This window comes from Seriola aureovittata, chromosome 14 (genome assembly GCF_021018895.1).
Source record: "Seriola aureovittata isolate HTS-2021-v1 ecotype China chromosome 14, ASM2101889v1, whole genome shotgun sequence".
NCBI lineage: Eukaryota > Metazoa > Chordata > Actinopteri > Carangiformes > Carangidae > Seriola > Seriola aureovittata.
In genome coordinates, this window is record NC_079377.1 from 18,514,558 (window position 1) to 18,530,602 (window position 16,045).

General features: G+C 39.7%; 1 protein-coding gene across 5 annotated transcripts in view; it reads right to left on the bottom strand.

Moving 5' to 3' along the window:
• LOC130181390 (equilibrative nucleoside transporter 1-like) overlaps positions 1 to 16,045 on the bottom strand; it is a 36,566-nt gene that overhangs the window by 12,356 nt on the left and 8,165 nt on the right. The window contains exon 1 of one of the 5 annotated variants that reach the window (XM_056395580.1): positions 10,277 to 10,368. The exons of 2 other annotated variants lie outside the window; for them this stretch is intronic. The gene's annotated coding sequence lies outside the window, so the exon portion shown is untranslated. Of the gene's footprint in view, positions 1 to 18; positions 143 to 8,947; positions 8,967 to 10,276; positions 10,369 to 16,045 lie in introns of those variants that run through there. 2 more of the 5 variants (XM_056395584.1, XM_056395581.1) reach the window with 2 other exon arrangements.

Below are 16,045 nucleotides of genomic sequence, written 5' to 3' on the forward strand. Positions count from 1 at the left end.
TTGTATACATTTACTTACAACAGAGTTCAATCAACGAAAAAAAGACTCCTCTTTCCTCTGGTCAGATGTACAACTAACGCACAGGCTAAACAAGTTCTGCATGCTTCATTTTATACCATACACCCCACTCACTGCTCCCACTGGGCCTGCCCTCTTTGCAGTATTCATCCCTCCTTCTTCCCTTTACCATGTCCTCCTCCACCCTACCTACATATTTTCACAATTACATTGCAACATCAAACGCCCAGATTTCTGTCATATCAAGCCAGCAGTAAATAGTGCAGGGGTCAGACTCTTCCTTGAAAAGATTCCTATGAGAATCAATCATGGCTTGAAAAAGAAGAAGCTCAGAAGACAAGGTGAAGGGTTGTTTTTCAAATTATATTAGTCCACCATGTTCTTGAGTCTCTTGCCTTTACATTCTCATCTGTTCTGCTCTCTGCATGATCTCATTTATCAATATGTCTTCTTAATTTCACCCTCCATTTCCCCCTATGTCTCCCACTATCTTATAATTTCTCACCTCATTTCATCCACTGTTTCTCCTCAGCACCTTTTTTTATTACCTTCATGTCTATTGCTCCCCTTGGCCTTTATTGTCCTACTTTCTCATATGATCAGCTATCACCTACCATCCCTAATTTTTTGTATGTTATTCCACTCTCATCTCCACTCTTAATTCATCCAACACTATTTATTCCATCGCTCCCCTCCCAGCATCTTTTCCGCTGGACATCTGCTCAGACAAGTGTGTAACACCGTCTCTAAACAGAGTGACTTCTCTTCAACACAGACCAATTTCACATCGAACCAAATGAAACAATGCAAGGCAGAGTTTACGATCATGAGTACTTAAATGCAAGAGCTGTAAATGACGCGTTTAATCATGTTGTTCATTATGGATTATGCAATCTAAATTATTACGAGCGGGTTGCCATATTATTTGTTCTCATGCATGAGTACACGTACAGGTGACACGTTACACTTTCCTGCCAATGGCTTCTAACAGGGAAGTGATGAAGAAGAAGACTGCTGGTAGGTTAACGTTGAGAAAAATAATGCAGGTGTCAGACGTTTAAGGAAAATCTGCTTTAAAAATATTTTACATGTGAGGAAATGCATTCAATGTGTGTGTGTTAGAGTTCAAGGATACATACAATGCATTTTGGTGAGTTACGTAGAATGTAAACATGATTTATTTGTTTCCAAGAAAACCCTACAGGACCCTTTAAACAAGCAAAAATCAAGACATCTGCAAAGCCGTTTTTTCTAATAGCCAATAGCACTGTTTAGGGATGGATACTGACAACAGAAAGCCTGATCCATTCATTAATTATATCATCTAAACACAAGACTGGCATCAATGATTTGATTTGGATTTATTCTCAACTCAATAGATAGAGGTTGGCAGCACTTCTAAAGCATGTTGTCTAGTTTCTTTTTGCTGATAGACGTGATGAATCCAGTGGTTGATCTGGTCGTAAGTATACCCTCAGATAGGAGGACAGAGACTGCTCTATATGAAGGGACACACACATACACACACGCACGCACGCACGCACGCACACTAGCCAGCCCATTATGTATCATGCATATAAACTACACCGGACTGACCGAGCAGAGTCTAACTCTGAGAAACCACTGTCTATGAGAAAGGTCTGCATGGCATGTGGGATGGGACAAAAGTCCAACAGAGAGGAGACCGTATGTTAAACAACACATTCGTATGTACTTGCTTACACAGAAATTTACCACGAAACCGGGGATACGCTGTGTGAATGAAAACTAGAACCCGACAGAGGGAGTGCATAGTTTGTCAATCAGAGAGCACTGATAAGTTCAATTCTCAACTGTACAGTGTCCCGCTCTTCTTTAAAATTACATTTTATACACACACACACACACACACACACACACTATTAATGTTAACAAAAGCATCTTGGCCAATATATATCTTTATAAGATTATTTCAAATGTCAATATGAATACTGGTCTCAAATATAGGTATATAGGTAAAACCCTCAAATGATGGATAGTTGTTTGTTACACAACTGTTTCTGAACTTTCTGTGTGCAAAACAAGTGCAACGTGGTGTAACCCATTAACACCATATCTAACAATTACTGTGCCCCCCCCTCCTCTCTACAAGACAGCTGGCTTTTCACTCTCTCTTTTACACTTCAAGTGAGGCTGTTCAGTAAAGCTGTAAACACTTTCCACAGTAGTCAGACAACACATTGTATGAACTAGTTCTTTCTGAATTTAACCAAGTCCTAAACAGCAAAGTAGCTGCCAGTATTCAACTCGCCATGTGTGCCTCCTATATACTTTTGTCTTGACAATGCCTCTGCCAGTTTCGAATGGCCTTGTGAGAAACCCATAGCCTGATTAGTATTTTCCCTCCCTTCCGCTGGTTGTCATAACATAGTCAAATCCCACAGGACCAGTGAGGCAAAACTTTTGGTATTACAGACACTGTTACCACTCACAGTTTAAAACACACTGTGTTAGTCATGTCCCAGATTCCTGTATAGTATCCCCCTCTCAACCTAACATGTCACCAAATGAGCCAGCTGGCACCAGTTACCTGGTGCTGACATGGTGCCCACCACACACACACTCACACGGGCACTTTGCAGTCTGTAGAGTGGTACAAAACTCCAGTTTGGCATCAGACTGACACTTTAACTGACTGACCTCTTAGCGACATCCAACTCCAACAATCAGCACTCCACAGTAATTTATTGTTTCCTCCTATAATGTCAAGGTTGAAAATACAGGGCGCATCTTGCCAAAGGGGGGCAGTTCAGACTGGTCTGCTTGCCATCTCATCAGGAAAGTGGTCGCAATTGTGCCCAAAATTTTAACTATGTGACTTGAAAAACCTGGTCTAGTCACAGCACACTGATTTCTTTTATTTTATTTTTCTGAATTTCATACAGTTTTATAATTAGCTAGATTTAAATCTCCAACTTGAGGCTTCTTACAATACAGTACACTGGGTTTTCCACAAGCTCAAATGATTACTGAACTGTAATCCACCATGTGTTACATGAAACATCTGCTCAACAGCATTTTGGTATATTTTGGTATATTTTATTATAATCAGGTTGGCTTGTCATTCTGAGTTAATAATATGTTACTTCGGTTTCTATTTTCTAAGTATATCCAAAACAGACAGATACAACTGAAGGATTTAGTATAAAAGTAAAAGAAGGAATTGGGGCTCATCTGTTTTAAATGTTGCAGGACCAATGCCATTACTACCAAAATTGCAGATGTTTATTGGTGCAGGTTCTAACTCACCAATCTTTTTTTGTATTTATTATGCATGCTGAGGAGGAGTTTAGGTGTTTGTGTATTTAAAAAGAAAAATGTATCCTGGACGCAGGGAGTGGCACTAAGCTAAAACTGGCTGGTTAGAGTGCCTGTACAATGTGGGGTAGATCTGGGGGGAGATGGTGTGGTGTGAAGCTCATTGCTGGCAGGTGAAAAAAGGTGGCTGGAAACCATGTGTCATGTCCGTCTGCCGGCCTGCCCAGGCCAACAGGCGGGACAGCAGTGCCGGTGGAAAGCAGTGCATAAGGAAGTGTGACCTATATCCTGGAGACAAGGAAAAATCTTAATAGAAAAGGACAGGAGTACATTTTGTCTGAGCAGCATACCTCTCTAACAGGATCGCCTTTATTCCCAGGCTGACACACACAATAGTTTGATGCCGGTCATATGATGAAGGTAAGGCAACTAACCCCTTTCCTCGAGGTCATTTCCCAGTGCTTATTGAAAGCGAACACTCTTATCAAAGTCATAACATTTTCAGTGCTAGACTGAAATGCCATTCTAGGAATTAACCGGAGTAAATGAATAACAGGGCGGTATTTCTTTTTACACCATCAGTGGTGACATATTTGATATTAATCTGAAAATTTGCTACAGGCATGCCAAGCTCATGCCAGGAGTTTTTATGTAATCTGGCAAACAATGCAAATTTAGACAAATATTCACAACTTCAAAATGTACAACCATCACCAAAGCCTGAGTTTCTTTACCCTGGTGCTAAGGATATACAGACCTTCTGCTTTTCATTCTAGCAATTTAATTATTTCACAAATGGGAAACAACCTAAACACAATTAACTAGTTTTCACCTCAGAAAAACCAGCTGTTAACTGGGGGCCAGGAACACTAAATACAAGTGCTCAGTAGTTAGCAAGTACTCCAGTTCAGTAGGTTCCATAGTTACATAGAAATATACTTAGCCATCTCTAAAAAGTGTCTGTGTTGCAATAGAAGCGGCACTAACAGGATTATGTCAGTAGGGTTGGGAATCGAAACTTGGTTCCAAAATAGAAACCAAATAAAATAAATAAATTAAAAAAAGAATTTAAGTTCTGCTTGTCCTGAACACGATAAATCTTTATTGATGCAAACAAAGGCTACATATGTGCAGGGATGTATGCAGCTATCTGCCAGTAATTTCATCCCTGCCTTACAATGCCCTTACCCTTGCTAATTGATTAAATCTTTGAGCCTTCCCTGCTCCCCGCTAAGTTCACCCCCGTGGGTCACATTATAATATCTGTGATATGCAATTTAAAAAAAAAAACATTTTCTTACTTTCTTTTAATCCCAACTGTAATTGTGCTCTGCCCGATCAGTCACAATGCCTGTATCCACTGATCACAGCTGTATTTACATACAGGTGACGACCGCCCTTTTGTTCATCTGTATAACTTATGTGTCAGTAGGCTCAGCATTAGGATTGTCACAATACCCAGGAAAATACTCGATACCACGGGGAGAAAAAACGACCCTAACCCTAATCTTTTTTTTAAATAAAGATTAGAACAATACAAACAATAACATCCATGACAACACTATTTTTAGGTTGTCTGAGGTAGTGCAAAAACCTTACTGTAAGGTGTATATGACATGCAAATGTATTCACCTACAGCCCTGTGCTTCTGGTGACTTGGCACCAACACTGTCTATTAACGTTAGAGATGGGCAGGACTGATAATATTTGCTGCCTAGCTCCCACATTAACTTTGGTCGTTTTATTATTAGCCATAGCCGCTAGCCACTAGCTTAATGATAACTTAACAGATGGCTAATGTGGCTATCGGCTAATTGCTAATAGTTAAACGGCTAACGTTAACGGCCAGGTAAAAATAATAATGCCAAATAATTCCAGATGTCACTTTTGCTTTTTTCAATTTCAACTGAAACAGCAGCAGCACTTGCCATGTCAATTTAGTTTTATGCCGTCAACACCAGCTCAGTGTTGAGAACGTCAACTAGCGTTCATGTGTTCAGCTGCTACTGAGGGGAGGGGCTGTGTGCCTGTCTGTCTGCAGTGGTGCTGTATGAAGTTGTGTCAACAGGAGGAAGCGAAGACGACGGCACTGTTGGTATCAATACTGTTGCAAATGAGTATCTAATCCAATATTAATTTTTAGTATTGATTAGTATCTGAGCATCATAAACTTTGAACTGAGGGCTTGAGTGATCTCTATCTATCTATCTATCTATCTATCTATCTATCTATCTATCTATCTATCTATCTATCTAACTAACTAACTAACTATCTATCTATCTATCTATCTAACTAACTAACTATCTAAATTCCGCACTGTGTGTGCCCTTTTCAATGTTCACATGCCACACACTCCTGTTTTCTCTGCAGTACTAATGTCATCAGAGACAGGAAGCGCTGCTACAGTGTAAACAACAACAGAAAAAAGACTGTTATTTCCTCATATGGGAAGTAATCAGTCTGGATTCGAATCAGAAAAACAAGCTGGATCAGAATTAACCCGACTCCGCTCTGTATCTTTTAATTGCAATCACTGTCCAATATGCAAAAGCATAATGGGGACATCCCACCATTTAAAAAAAGCTTCTTATGCACAACTCGTAAAACTGTACAGTGATGATTCATATGCTGTTCACATCTGTGCCTGACAATCAAGTTTCCAATTTCACATCGTTCGTAGAATGACCAACACACACACACACACACACACACACACAGACATAAAAGCTTGCTCAACAGCCCTGTCCGAGGACACCCAGTACATTGCAGTTACGTTGCAGTACATTGACTTTTACAGCCTTGATTCCAATTTCACACTGTGCTTCATCCTGGTCTTTTTTCAAGGACAGTATTATTGATGTTGTCCTCAGCCTGCCTGGAGAGAGCAGATTAAAAATTTCAGAACAGAGAGGGAAAATGGAGGAACATGTGGATGACTGTTGCTTCATCTTAAAAAAATAAATTAATAAAATTAAAAAAAGATGTCTGGTCCGTTTTTGAATAATGAAAATGCTTGAAAACATCACTGGTGCAGTAGTCAATTTATAATTCAGCAAAGAATTTTAACTGCCACGTTTCCACCAGTGTATTCCAAGCGTGGTTGCCCGCCATGCTTATGTTGACCTCCCGCTAAGAATCAGGGAATTTGGGTATTCTCGGTTGGAAACTTAAATATAATGGTTGGAAAGCTCATCAGCCCCACCTGTACGTTAAAACTCCCACCTAGCTTCAGGTCGGCGAAGCTTGGCCATAAAGATTTTACCCCTGGTGTCCTGTGGATGGGAGCATTGTCATCCTGTATATCCACTCATTTTTCCTGTAATTTGTGACCTGTCTGTAAGTAGGCCATGAATTGTTGATCTGAGTTTTGTTTGTATCTGCAGCCAGTCACCCTGACAGCACAAATGCAACAGTGCCTAAACATTTCACAACTTTCCATCACACGCACACACCATGGTTTCGTGGGAAGCTGATCTCAAATCAGTTCGTCCTTTCCAACAGCTTGTCCGAACAGGCCTTTCATGTCAGCCACTGGCTTTATACTAGTCGCCATTTGAAATCCTACTGAAAGAAAAAATGAGTAAATAAAACTCAACCGATTAAACAAGAATTCAATCTGAACCAAAGCTCATTTCAGGGAAAGTAGGTTATGAACAGAAGGACCCTGACAGGTGGCCAAATACATATTCTCCTCACCACTTCCACCCAGAGGCATGTGGGCATTCACTGTCAAACCAAGCAGACGCAGCAGGCCAAGGTAAAACTGTGGGGGTCCTAATCATCCAACAGACAGAGAGGCATAGAAACTGCTAAAATGAACTCAAACAAACCTCTAAAAACACTGACTGATCCTTTATTTTCCATAAAACGTGTCAGAAATCCAATCCAAACACAAGATTTAGCCTGGCACATGTTGCTCGTCTCAAGCAGGACTCTACTAGATCACAAAGGGAAGACGCTGCATTGATATTTCACCAGTTTCCAACCCCTAATTTAATTGTTTTTATTTCAAATAATTAAAACACAGCAACTACAGCTTTTTTTCATAGTGGAAAGGTGGAAATGAAACGAGCTGCGTACGTCAAGATGGCGAGCTGGAGTAGGTTTACTTGGAATAATCATCTTCTTTTTTGTCCACAAAATATTTCCCCAACAGTTTGTGCTTTCTGTGTGTTACTCAGTTCTATAAGTTACATGTATTATACAGGATTTCTGTAGAGTTCAACAACCTCAACTTCTAAAACCTAAAGACCTTCTAAAAAACAAGCCCAATTTAATACTTGATTCACAATCTTACTTTTCAAAGTATAAAGAAAAAACAGTGAGGAGAATATGGCCAAGAATGATTTCTTATTACATTAAATGGCATTTTGCAGTATAATTCCTGATGATATAGTTAATTAAAATCAATGCAACCTGGAACTAGATAAGCAACAATAATGGATGGATGGACTAAACAATTGAAAATGATGAATTCCTGTTCATTTAAGTGTTTTGGTTTGCTACGACTCAGATGGCGCTGACTAAAACTCACACGGCACAAAAAAGGACTGAACAGCCTCCTGCAGCACAATCCACTGTCACAACGTTCCCACTATTAGTTTAGAGATGTATAAAATCTCCTGACGGCATACATTCGATTACACAAACATTTTGTTACTAACATTACATAACAACATATGTTATCGGGGTAATACAAATAAGAGTCAGAAAGAGTGGCACAGAAACAGGAAAAGAGACTTTCATGATACTAATGAGAGCAGCATTAAAGGTAAATCCTGGGGGAAACAAAACAATGTCAAAAGAGGGAGGGGAGGGTCTCAAATCCATTGTCTTCACCATGACCTGCCCCCTTTATGCCCCAAATAATTTCCCGCCACTGAGACACAACAGGAACAAAGCCCGTCTCCAGCTGCATGTCTTTTTAGTTGGTTCAAGTGGTCTGGAGAAATAGCTGACTGATGAACTGGAGGGGGGAACTCCACTTATCACCATGGCAACACTACACTCACAGCACTGATGGGTTTAAATGAGTAAGACTGGGGCCCCCCAAGTCTTACTCATTTAAACCCATACATGGTTTGTATGTTCCCTCTGATGAGTCAGTTTAGCCTGATCTTCACACGAGGAGTTGCCACCAGCCAAAAATGAAAAATTTTTCATTCCACTAATCAGTGACATCTGTTTCTTGCGTTGAGTGTAGCACTGGTCAATCCAGCAACTCCACAGGTGGGAAAACTTAACTCCCAATCCTATAAAACAGATGTTCATGTGCACCCAGCCGTGGGCCGAGGCTGCTGTCCCATCAGCTGTTTGGTGGAAAACAAAGGCATCATTCTGGTGAGCTCTTCTCCGTCAAGAGAGTCGCAAATAGCACCAACACGTGGGACATGGAGGAAAGCCAGGAAACACTCACTCACTCACAGCACAAGACATCCCATGTCATTTAGGAGGAGTTATAATAATCCTGTAAAACATTTTACAAGAATACTACAAAACACTCCCCTGTGCTATTCATAGAAAACTGTGCGACAACAAATCCTACAGTGATACATACAAGTAGGTATCATAATGCATCTAAATTCCCTTTATAGGCACATTTAGAGTAACGAGAAGAATATTTGTGACTTACAATAGTGGTCTACATGAGAGAAGACCTCACCCACAATGCAGCAGGAATGGCGGTGCTTGTTATTATAACCACACATCCTCTTTAAGTCATCATTCTCGTGCCTATAGAGCTTTCAACTGAGTCTTAACTCTTCTTTCTACTGTCAGGTCATGTGATACAGAAACTAACCATGTGCTACCGCTGAAATTCATTAAAGTTGCCAGTCATGCACATGCTTCCCCTGCGGGCACCAAAAGTCATGTGCCCCATGATTGATAACCAGTCTGAAGAGACTGAAGAACTTTGTATAAAATTCAACATCATCTCCATTAAATTCTTAACAGCAACCATCGATGAAGAGCTTAATTTAACAGGCAGATTCTTCAGCATTTGAGACTCCACTTCTCACAGATTTAGTCTTATTGAACCACAATTTGAACTGTTGCTGACAATTACAGAGAGCAACAACCGAAACACTCGGTCAGCTATTTCTGGTAATCAAATAATCATTTAGGCAGTTTTTCAAGCAAAGGCAACAAACACTGCCTAGTTTTTATCTTTTCCATGTGAGGATTTGTTGTTTTTTCTCCATTTGTTACCAATGTAAAGTGGGCTATTTTCTAGTTTTGGACTATTACTTGTTATTACTTGTTTCACAGGCTATTTGAACCTCACATTTTAGAAACTTTGATGTGCACCTTTCCCTACTTTCTGACAATTCATAAACCAAATGACTGATCATTAGTCTTTAAAATAATCAGCAGAGAACAATCCTTAGGTGCAATCCTACAGATAATAAATTCGATATTTTCTGCGGGTAGAAAAACGTTAAAATTAAACAAATAAAGCAAACATTGAGGAATAAATGGAATATATCTGTTTGCCAATAGGAATAACGCTTACAAACAGTCTTTTTAGTCTCCAAATGTTTTCTTGAGGGGGCTTCCTCGCCTACGGACTAAAATGAAGCAACACTTCCCTGCTGGACTGAGCAGCTTGTTGGCGCTAAATTTAATTCCCCCGGCTGCAGTCAACAAAAGGACCCACGCTGCAGTCCGACATCAAAACACCAGTAGACTTGTCTTCATTTTTGTCTCTCAGGGACAGATAAAGACACGAGAAACAGAATCGTAAAATGAACAAAAACGCCTCATAACAGTCGACAGAAAGGAGTCTGAATCTGAAACAAACAAATAACCGTTATCGTTGTTTTAGATGCAAAATTCCCCAAATTCGGGTCTGTTTTTTAATTGAAGACAAGTTGAAACAAAGAAACCGGTCACAACCGACGGACGGTCACCTTCGGTTCGATAAGTGTTTTTTAATTAACACACATTGAGGGTGTCCTACCTTATCATCACAGTGAGTGCAGTCTGGTCGCGTCCGATCAAATGTGGGTCTGAGCTCAGCGGAATCCTTTGCTTCGACCACGAGTCCGTGAAACCTTCAAGTACACCTCGAAAATACGGCTTGCTACAGTCATTTGAACACAATTTCAATTCAATCCATTTTTAGTGGAAATGAATGAGACTAAATCAATTTATATGCAGTAGTGGAAAGTAACTAAGTACACACAACGTACAAATACTTAAGCACAATTTTGGCAAAACTAGTTTATATTTCTCCTCCACAGTTAAACACTTGAATATGCCACTACATATGTTTAATAACATTAGTTGCTTTGCAGATTCAGATTGATAATACAAAATATAATCAACACATAAATTATTATCAATTAGATAAAATAAGACTTCATCAGGGGGGAATTAGGGGTATTAGGCTATACAAAGACATCAAATTTAAAGTAATGTACATATTAGTTTATCAATAATTATAATTCAAATATATAATATTATAATACAATATTATTCGGAGCCAATCTGTGTTTATTTTGTTTGTATGTTTTCATGCTAATACTTGCAGATGTATTAGCATGAAAACATACAAACAAAATGAACACAGATTGGCTCCGAATAATATTAGGTTAGGAATAAAAGTCCTGCATTACATTTTTAAAAAGTACAGGACTAACCTAACAGAGTACTTCCATACTACTTAAGTAAAGTAGTGTACTCAGTTGGCAGTTTATTAGGTGCACGGAGCTAAAACTAATGCGGTCTAATACACCTGTCCTGCGATAAATACTACCTTCATTAAGGTAATAATGTTCGGTTTTTGTTGAAATTGTTTTAGAATGTGTTGATTATAATATTATGTTAATTTTTTTATGATAATTTTAGAAGCTGAAGTTTGTGGTGCTGTTGAATTGTACTGCATTATACAAAAAGGTGTTTGTTATTTAGTCTATCCTCATGGATATAAAAGCAGTGGAAAAATAACACAATCTATACATCACAAACTGAACATTATCCACCATGAAGGTAGGACCTTTAGCAGGACGGTTGCATTAATCATAGCAACATGTACCTATTAAACTGCCAATTGAGTATATATGCAATAACTGTTCGAGTTTTACCACACTTGTAAAAATTCCGATCGTCTCTGAAGGCATCACCTAAATTTGAGAAGGCGCTTTAATTTCTTAGTATTTTGATGTGGGACGACATTAAAATGTCATCTGTTACCCATTACTTTTTGAATGTGTAGCAGTCTGCCAACTCTTACGCAGTTTCTGAACCAGTTTTGTTAATGAATAATCTCTGTGTTGACAAATAAAGAGAAATTCCCACTCATGATGTGATAACATCAAAGGCACATCTTACTGGACTTGATGTAGCCTGCTGATACTCACATTGATGGAAAGATAATATGAAAATCCAATATTTATTGTATATAACATATTGTCTAATCTGAAAGCACTGAAAGCAATGATTACAATCAGTCTGTCATGGTTTTGAATTAAGTCGGTTCATTCATCCTTCCATTAAAAATTACATTCAGCCTGAGCCTTTGTACTTGACCCCCCCTTCCTCATTCCCTGCTCCCTAGTATATACCGGCTCACTAGCAGATTGACTTTGTGCCATGTACCTAGTTTGTTTTTTTGCCTGAGCCTGACTGCTCTGAGTTGACATCAAATTGACCAAAATAACTATAAAAATAACTATTAAACTATTCAATTTGTTCATAATTTCCCCAAAACACAATTAAAGTATGTTCCAAAGTTGCATGATACAATAAGTGATGAAAAGATCAATGACAGAAATGAAGAAATGGTGTGCAAACATGCAGCCATGGAGGAGGCTGTTTTCAAACTGCACCATGAATCATGTAATTTCTGCATTATTCACATTTAATCACAGTACTTTTGCAAATGCAGCACTTGAATTCATGCTAAAGGTCAATGCTGACTGTGTTTAACAGTGGCAGGCATTTAGTCAAGGACAAAACAACAGCAGTAAAGGAGAAGAAAGACGGAGTTTGCCTGAGGGGGATTGTGCTGCATGTAACTGTGGTAACACTGATGAGAGAGCAGGGGGTTTTCCATGTGTAAAAAGTTATTACAAATATCAAATTCTTGAGCTGTAAATGAGACGGAACGAATGTTTTCCTTCAAGAAAATGTCAATCAATTCATGCTATGTTGCAACACGACGTTCTGCTGTAAATCTAACTGAAAAATAGTCAAAGAAAACACATTACAATCCTCTGCTTTTAGAGGACAGGCTGTTTCCTCAAGTGTCTGCGAGAACTGACACCAATGTATAATAACGTGGGCCTGTCTGAACCGCCGTGCCGAGGCGCTGTTTATGGCGAGTTTCGAGTCTCGGCACAGTGAGTGTTGGTCTCCAATGTTTGCTCATATAGTCGTGGGTAGGTACACAGTCATCCACACCCTGTCTCCCCTGTCTAAAAAAAGCTTGCTGTGGTTTGGGATACACATCAGCTTTGAAGGAGCACTACTCTGTCTGCTTCCTCGCTAACCCAAACCCAACGAGGAGCCACAGAGGACTGCTGTGTTTCTCTGTTGGTGTGAAGACATAAAACTACACTTTATTTCCAGCAGTGTCTTTATTTCCTGAGGCTAAATATGTCCCTTTGCTACTTCTCTCCCTCTACTCTCCGCGTTTCTCTGAGCCACAGGCTTGTTTACCAGCCTGTGCAGAAAGAGTCAGTCAGCAGCTTCTCAGTGGAGAAGAGCACAGCCTGGACTGGGTTTTTCCGTGGAGAGGACAGAGAGGGGGGAACGGAAACAAGATTAAAAAAAAACAAGGAAACAGCAAAGCAGAAACAAGAAAAAAGCGAGAGGATGGCTTTTACGAGACACCTCGTTCATCAGATATAACACTGAACATCTGAGCAGCAATGGAGTGGAAACACGTGAAAGCTGACTGCAGATGATACAGAGCAAAGGAAAAGTGAACCGCCGACACTGAAAACAGTCTCAACTGTAGCTCAACAGATGCTTGTGTCATTGAGGTCTTTGCCAACTGATCTGACACCTGTGTGATGGTGCATCTACGGTTTCAGTGAGGCACTTTGTTTAGTCTGCAAAAGCTGAACCAACCTGCTAGTAAACCCATATTCCCACCATAGTAGTTGCCTGCTTCTTGTTGTACGGTTATATAGGCATTTCTATTGTCAGAAAAAAAATCTTATGTCATCAAGTCCTTCACTTCCCACTGACCCCGGACAGTTCCTTCTGCATGCCATTTTTAGAACATAGGTTTTTATGAGCAAATAAACATCATACATTTCTAATTCAAGAATATCCTGTGAAGTCTGTGGCATAAGAGGGGATCTCAGGGAGAGGTGGAGGGCATGACATGAATGGGCTGGAAGTGGCTTTCCGACCACATACTGAGATTTAAGAGGACAGCGGGAGAAAAAGGAATTCCTATGGATGGCCTCTTCAACCCCTAAATGGCTCAGGAGACGCAGAATGAGTGAAGTTGAATCCCGTTTAGGATTTGGAATATCGAGACCTGGCTCTGTTTTGGAGGATTAAGGCTCGGGCTTGAAGCGAAGAAGACAGGCAAACAAAGAAAAAACTCCTCGGGGGAGGCACTGCGAGAGGGAAATGCCTCTTCATCTTTACCTTTGGAGCCTCTTTAAATTCCCAACAGAGTGTGAGTGGTCTGCAGGGGTCACGCACTTGTGAAATCCCTGTCACGATGGTTGATCCACAAATCTGACAACAAATTCCTCTCAATCCATTTAAAGACAAGAGCTACATATGAGACATTATAGGATTCACCTCTTTAGTCCAGCAAATTTGCAACTGGCATTAGTCCTGAATTTCTGCACTTGTAGTGGATTGTTTGCTCATATTCTTCTCCGTGACCATGGAAATTGACCAAAATCCTCAAAAACATCAGACTTTTATTTGTCGAATTCATTCTGTTCACCACTTTTTTTTTTAATCTCTAGTCCTCATTTATCAGTCATTTGGTATGTGGTGTATGTTGACATAGACTTATGCTTTGGATGCAAACTTATCTAAAAATGAAACAACCTTGCCAAATATATCTTAGATTTAGTGTGTAGTTGAAAGATTTACGCCTCCATGAATTTCAGATGCATTCCTCACTATATTTCATGCTCTTTCTTGGTAAAAAAGAAAGAAAGAAAGAAAAGAAAAAGAAGCTCGATAACATCTATTATCTTACATTTATCAGTGACCGCAAGGAAAAACAAGTGTGATCATTCATATGACGTAAATGAGAGAAGCTGAAACACGCCAAGCAAAGCCAAGGGGAGATCAAGCCAATCAGTTTGGCCCGACAGTGAGTTCCTCATCGTCTTCCAGTGAATTCTAATAAAATTTAGGAATTATACCACACTGACAGGCCAAAATCTTTTCCGCATTGGAGGAGGATTGTGTCAGCATGCATTCCTCTCATTTCTACATTCTTGGATTTAACATGTAGCAACAGTGTTGTCCTGATAACAGGGTCAAATCCGAAGAGTGAAGTGTGCCGAATCCACATTTAACCTTCATAAGCAGGAAACTGCTGCAGTGTTAAGAGGCCGAAACAAACCAAGTTTGTTGGACTTATGAGGAGGAAGGTCGGGATCAGCAGCTTACATTAGTGCTGAGGCAGTTATAGTGTTGGATGGTTTACTGTGAATTTCATACAGCTTCAAGATGAAAGTTTACTTAGATTCAGGCTTTTTCTTACAGACTTAAATTGAAAAAGAAGAAAGAAAGAATCTTTTTATGTCTTTAGTGGTTAAACATTCAATAGCAAATTTAGTTTAATTTTACTGGTTGCTATGTTGTTGTTTATCATGCTACAGTCTGCACCACCATGTACACATGTGAGGTGTTCGAGGGTTTCACGTGTGTAAGCTCATTCCTTTGCTTGGACACATGATGTGCACATGACATGTCACGATTTATCATACAGCTGAAATGTGCGTGCACGAGTGTGAGGGCACACTTGTGTCAATGTGTTTACTTGAATGTATCTAGTGTTTGCATGCAATCAGATATGCATCTGTTAAATCGATTCAGGAAATCTGAATTCCCTGCTGACAGTCTCAGCTGTTAAAATACTTTTGCTCCTGTGTAAATTTTGCTGTCACCTCCTGACCATCTATAGATCTACTGTTCTTCTCAGTGATTTTCGTCATTTACAATTGCCGTTCTTTTTTAAATATGATCTTTATCAGTCCTCATCCTGGCCAATCTCTTTATCTTATCAAAAGCTCTCAGCCATCCTGTTGTTCTGTCCTCACATGGAAAATGATTAAACAGAAGTGCATGATGGCAAGGTCTTTTGGAGTGCTGACATCACCATATGTTCCTTGGCATGGTCATGTTCATTTAACATCATGTTTGCCCATTTGAAACCCATTACTCAATTGTTCTCATTATTGATGCGTGATACGGCACCAGATGTATTTTCCAGTCTGACACTAGCCCATTCAACCTTGACTGTCTGCAACACGCTCCACTTGTTTGTTTGACTCTCTGGAAGCTGGAGGCCATCTGCTGAGGCCATTAATGTTATTGTTGTTATTGACATAGTTACAAACTCCCAGAGTTGACAGTTGAGTAATTTTCAACTTTAAAATACGATATTAAGTCTAAAGTAAGTCTCCAGAAAAGGAGTTTTTTTATGCCATGAACTCTCTGCAGCCTTGTTTGGGGTCAACAGGTCTGTGGGAGGCGGCCTTGATGAATAACTGATGACTATCAGCACCTTTTATTTGAA